Source organism: Nymphaea colorata, unplaced genomic scaffold (genome assembly GCF_008831285.2).
Source record: "Nymphaea colorata isolate Beijing-Zhang1983 unplaced genomic scaffold, ASM883128v2 scaffold0182, whole genome shotgun sequence".
Lineage (NCBI taxonomy): Eukaryota > Viridiplantae > Streptophyta > Magnoliopsida > Nymphaeales > Nymphaeaceae > Nymphaea > Nymphaea colorata.
In genome coordinates this window covers 37,501-43,839 of record NW_022204688.1, presented here as the reverse complement: position 1 = coordinate 43,839, position 6,339 = coordinate 37,501, and positions in this window count along the sequence as shown.

Sequence of the window (6,339 nt, the reverse complement as noted above, 5' to 3'; positions counted from 1 at the left end):
TAGTTTCGGCAGTGTGATTTCCCTGTGCATTAGTTTAGGAATTTTTCTTTGTCGTTGGCTCCAAATAGCCAAATTCCTTGGTTTGTGCGTGTTTTCACTGGGTGCCTAACTCACGAATTCTATGGGTAAATCCAAGAAGAACGTGAGCTCCGATGAGCCTGTTCTTGAGGACATTCCTCAGGAGCAAGCAGGAGATGCCCCTCCAACTCAAAGGGGGCAAGTTCCGGACTATGCCTTAGGTAGAATCCTAAGCATAGAGAAGGAATTGCTACAAATGCGTAGCGAAATGGCCAAAGTTGAGAACTTTAGGAAGAAGGACTTGGATCGTCAGAACGCGGAACACCAAAAGGAAATGGATGAAATCCGCGCCATGTTCAGACAGTTGGCCAACAACCAGGCCCAAGTCGTTGTAGAGCAGAGGACCACTCAGGGTCCGAATCAACAGAAAGGAAAAGGTTTGCTAGTTATACCTGGCTACCAAACCGACACTGAGGTTAATCCCAACAACATTTCACATGTTGGGACGAGCATGGAAGGAGGTAGAGTCATGGGACCACCTCCAGACAGGTATCTAAACGAGCCTACAAGTGAATACTACAGACCTCCTCAAGGTCAACAAACTAGTCAACCCATTCGGAACCCAATTTTTGAGCTTTCCGAAGGAGAGGACGAAACACCACTTCGTCCTAGGAGAACTCGAAGAGAGCCTACACGTTTTGAAGAGAGACGGACACCTTCCGTCAAATATGATTTCCCTAAGTTCAATGGGGAACATCTTCGAGAATGGCTATTCATGGCCGAACGTTTCTTCTTGTGTCACCATGTACCACAAGAAGAATGGATTGAAATCACCACGGCCAACATGACCGGCGAAGCAACAACCCACTACCTCTGGTTTGAACATAAGACGGCCGACCCAACGTGGGAAAAATACAAAGCGAGTCTGCAGTTGCAGTTTGGAGACTCCACGTTCATAGATTATGACGAGGATCTCAAAAACTTAACCCAGACCACCACCGTGCCTGTCTACCAAAGGCAATTCGAGAGGTTGGCCAGCATGGTGCAATGGCCAGAGAAGGCCCTCATAGGGTCGTTCAAGGGTGGACTACGAAGCGATATCAAAAGAGAGATGAAAATCCATCGCTTCGGTAGTTTAGAAGAATGTTTCGCAATGGCCAGGTTATATGAGGAGAGAATTGAAGAGAGAAAAGAAGAAAAAAGAGAGAAACGAGAAAGAAAGGCTCGTAGGTCGGACAAGTTGAGGAAGAAACCCTCATTCTCCTCTACTTCTCGGAATCAAAGTAGAGAATTCCGTCCCCAAGGGAAGGAATTGGTTCCCTACAACCGTGGGAACGATTATAGGCCCAACCCAAGACCGGGCCATGACCTCCCAACACGTTACCTGACCCCAAAACAAATAGAGGAGTATAGAAAGAAGGGCCTATGCTTTAGATGTGAGGGTAAGTGGGAGAAGAACCACCAGTGCAAGGCACTATTCAACATCGTGGTGGTTGATGAACCGGAGACAAGCTCCAGTTCAGAAAGCGATTCCTCCTCTAGCTCTAGTTCCAGTTCCTCGTCTGATGAGGAAGTCCAAGTGAAGAGAAAAGGAAAGAAAATTGAATCTGAGGAACCACAGAAGGGAGAAACCTCGAACAGAGAAGACAAATCTGAAGAGGTTGAATCCTTACATTCTATCCAGGATCCCCATAAGGCTAACGCCATGAGAGTTTTTGGCCGCATCAATGGCCAGAAAGTTTTGATTCTGCTCGATAGCGGTGCAACAAACAACTTCTTAACCGAAGAAGCCGCTGAGAAGTGCAAGGTCACTCTCAATGAGAGCAGCGCACAGACTATAATCGTGGGAGGGGGTCATCGACTCAAGTGCATTCATGAAGGAAAGGGCATTGATGTCAACATCAAGAAGAAGAACTTCAAAGTGGATTGCCTAGTCATTCCATTAGACGGAGTCGACTTGATTTTAGGAATGCCTTGGTTCCTAACTTGGAAGGATACTCGTTGGGATGTGAAGAACTTTGCCATGACGTTCATCCCAGACGGAGAAGGGGAATCGATCACTCTTCAGGGACTCGCCAGCTCCACGCGTCCCAAGGCAGCATTGCGGTCCATCCAGCATGAGCAACCCGCTTGTTGGGTACTTACACTGGCTACGGATGTACCAGTAGCTGAAGATAAGGTGGAAGAACCAATTCCACCAAGCATTCAATTGGTCCTAGACCAATTTCCAGCCATTTTTGATGAGCCCAAAGGCTTACCGCCAAAACGGGCATATGATCATCGTATCGTCCTCGCACAAGGTGCGGAGCCTGTCAACGTCAGGCCATATAGGTATGGGCACAGCCAGAAGGTGGAGATCGAGCGCCTTGTGAAAGAAATGTTGGAAAGCGAAATCATTAGGCCTAGTTGCAGCCCTTTTTCTTCACCAGTTCTCTTAGTGAAGAAGAAGGACAACACTTGGCGATTCTGTATTGATTACAGGGCGCTGAATGAGGTGACCGTTAAGGATCGGCACCCCATACCAGTTATTGATGAGTTGTTAGACGAATTGGCCGGCGCCACAGTATTTTCCAAGATTGATCTCAGAGCCGGCTATCATCAGATCAGAATGTTCGATGAAGACGTCTTGAAGACAGCGTTCAGAACGCATGACGGGCATTATGAATTTCTCGTAATGCCTTTTGGACTGACAAATGCACCGGCTACATTCCAGCGGTGTATGAATGATGTGTTTAGAGCCCATCTCAGAGACTTCATCCTCGTATTTTTCGATGACATACTCATCTATAGTAAGGACGAGGAGCAACACAAGAGGCACCTGGAAATAACTCTAGGTATTCTTCAGGAGCACCAGCTCTTTGCGAAGATGTCCAAATGCAGTTTTGGACAATCTTCCATTGGATATCTCGGACACATCGTGTCCCGAGAAGGGGTTCGGGCAGACCCCGAAAAGTTGCACGCCATGGAGAAATGGCCTCTGCCCAAGGACCTCAAAGGTCTAAGAGGATTCCTCGGATTAACTGGGTACTACAGGAGATTCATCCAGGGATATGGCATTATTGCCCAGCCCCTCACCCAGATGCTGAAGAAAGGAGCCTTCTCTTGGACTGAGAAGTCGAGAGTTGCCTTTGACAAGCTGAAAGCAGCTCTAATGACCGCCCCAGTACTAACTCTCCCCGATTTCTCAAAGACTTTCACTATTGAAACAGATGCGTGTGAAGTCGGCATCGGAGCAGTACTAGGACAAGATGGTCATCCCATCGCGTATATGTCCAAGGCCTTGACTAGCCGGGCCAAGCCCCTCTCTACATATGAGAAGGAGTTGCTTGCAATCGTAATCGCGGTGGAAAAGTGGCGTCCATACTTGATTGGACGCAAGTTTATCGTCAGGACCGATCAAAACAGCCTGAAGTACATGTTGAAACAACGTGTGTCTACCCCCACTCAACAGAGATGGCTAGCGAAGCTCTTGGGGTATGACTTTGAAATCGAGTACAAGAAGGGTCCTGAGAACAAGGCGGCGGATTCTCTTTCCCGCCTCACTGAACAGTTGATGACTTTGTCTGTGGTGGAGACGGACATTTGGACGAGATTAGCCCAGGATCAACATGATGACCAGTCATTAAGGCTAATCAAGACTTCGGTTCAACAGAACCCCGGATCCATTCCTTTGTATTCAGTCAAAGGAAATCTTCTGTATAGGAAGGACAAGGCTGTAGTCCCTCCTAACTCTGGGCTAAGGCAGGAACTCCTGCAGCATTTTCATGACACCCCTGCAGCGGGTCATGAAGGGGTCGCTAAGACCCTTGCGCGAATAAAGGCCCAATTTTGGTGGCGAGGAATAAAGGCAGAAGTACAAAACTACGTCAAGAAGTGTATAGTCTGCCAGAGGGAGAAGTACGAGGCCATCAAGCCTCCTGGTCATTTGAACCCTCTGCCTATACCAACCAAGCCGTGGACTGATGTCACGATGGACTTCATCGACGCCATGCCTCGATCAGAAGGGAAAGAGGCAGTCTTAGTTGTCGTGGATCGGCTCACTAAGTATAGTCACTTCGCCCCCTTGCCGAGGTTGTATCAAGGGCCACTTGTGGCCAACGTCTACCAAGAGTATATCGGGAAACTGCATGGAATGCCACAGTCCGTCGTCTGTGACAGAGACTCCATCTTTCTGAGTGCATTCTGGCAGGAGTACATGAAGAATATGGGTACGACGTTAAACTTTAGTACTGCCCACCACCCACAAACAGATGGGCAAAGTGAAATCGTCAACCGGTCTTTGGAGACTTATCTCCGTTGCTTCGCAGGCGAACGACCATCAACATGGGTTAAGTATCTGCCTTGGGCAGAATGGTCGTACAACACGAGCCTTCACTCGTCTACTGGCATTACCCCTTACGAGGGTGTGTATGGATTTCCACCTCCACCAATACCAAAGTATGAAGGAGGTACTGCGGAAGATGATGCAGTAGATTGTGAGTTGCGCACCAGAGAAGAGGTCTTAGAATCTCTCAAGGAAAACATCGTCAAAGCACAAAATCGTATGAAGCAAGTATACGATAAGGGAAGAAAGGACCGGGAGTTTCAGGTGGGAGACTATGTGTGGCTTAAGAGGTTGCCTCTTAAGCAAAAGTCCTTGATGGGTCAGCCCTATTCGAAGCTGCTACCTCGATATTATGGACCCTATCCGGTGATTCAGAAGATAGGGAAGGCTGCGTACAGACTTGGCCTTCCAAGAACAGCGTTGGTACATCCAGTCTTTCACGTCACCAGGCTTAAGCCTCATCAGGGTGATGTACCTACTTTGATCGAGCAAGTCCCGGATAGTTTGCCAACTCCCTACCGTATTCTCAAACACAGGTATGTACAGCGGCAAGGGAGAACCAGGCACGAGGTGCTCGTAGAATGGGAGGGACCCGACAGGGGTACTTCTTGGGAGGAATTCGGGACGATCATTCACCGTTTCCCCTCTTTTAGCGCTCGAGGACAAGCGCAAGGTAGGGAGGGGGAATCTGTTACAGACCAATTTCCAGGTCCCGTGCAGATAGAGGCAGAGCAGGCCGAACCCAGTCGGCGTAAGAGGAAGGCGTCAGAGATTTGGGCGCGTTCTCTTCAGCTCGCGCAGGTAAGTCCCAAGGAGAAGGATTATGCACCAGCGTCAGTTGCAGTGGGAGGAGCGGGAGGAGCAGCTGAAGCCAAGATGGTGCTTGAACTGGGTACGTCTCAGGGTGATTGTGATTCTAGAGTGGGTCTCACTAAGCTAGTCGAGTCTTAACCAAGTGAGTCCGGTCTTATGTCCCTTGAGGCTAGCCAAAGACCAAGGTCTTAGGCAAATGGCTCGGTCAAACTAGACCGAGCTCTTGATCTAACCAACCGAAGTGAGGGCGGGTCCCCTCACGAGGTCCCCACCCTGGGCTCACAAGGCTCAGGGGTTTAACCTTTTTGTTTACGAGTTGGGCATTGGGCCCGAGTCTAGTTTAAATGTTTTTTGTTAAGTAAATAGGTTTACTTCCATTGGGTTTTGAAATAAGGACCTAGCCAAGCGGGTTGTGCTTGGCAATGTGGATTTGGATTGTGGGTAGAGAACGAGATCTGGATTGTAGACTCGTTCAATTAGGACATGTATATATTGTTTTGGATCTTAGAGTTTGTATCGAATTTTGGACTAAGGAAAGCATTTTGCTAAGTTGTATTCTCTCTCCTCCTCGTGAGGCTGTCTCTCTCTCCCTCGGTCTAGAGGCGAGTTCTTCATCTTCTTCGTCAGCCATCGAGTTTCACATGGTGAAATCTGCGGTGCCTCTCATCCCCTCGCGTCCCCTTGGCCTGTGACGCTTCCTAATTCCAGCAAAGCTTCGGGCATCGGAGATATTCCGGTGGTGAACTCAAAGCACGACGGCTTGCGGCGGATTCCTCCCTACCGGCAGCAATCCCTCCCTCGTCCACGGCTGATTTCCCTTTCGAACTGCAATTCCAGCAAGGTTGGTACCTTCTTCTCGACCCCGGTGTAGTTGAGAGGCTGCCCTTGCAACAGGGAAGGCTGAATTCGTTTGAGAATCCAGCAGCAACGGCTAAGAAATTACTTCTAGTTCTCGGCTTTCTTCTTGATTTTCGTAAAATTAATCTAGGACAGAAGTTGCTTAAGAGCGAGGCTTTCTTCTCGGCAAACTCGTGAGGAAGGTCTGTGCTAAATAGCAAGTTCTGCTTTATATTATCCTACGATCTTCTTGAAGAAAGTTCTTGAAACTTTGGGTTAATTCAGCCATAAAACGAAGAACGCGAGCGGTGGAAGTAGTCGAGTTTTAGCAAAGTAAAACTCGGTTT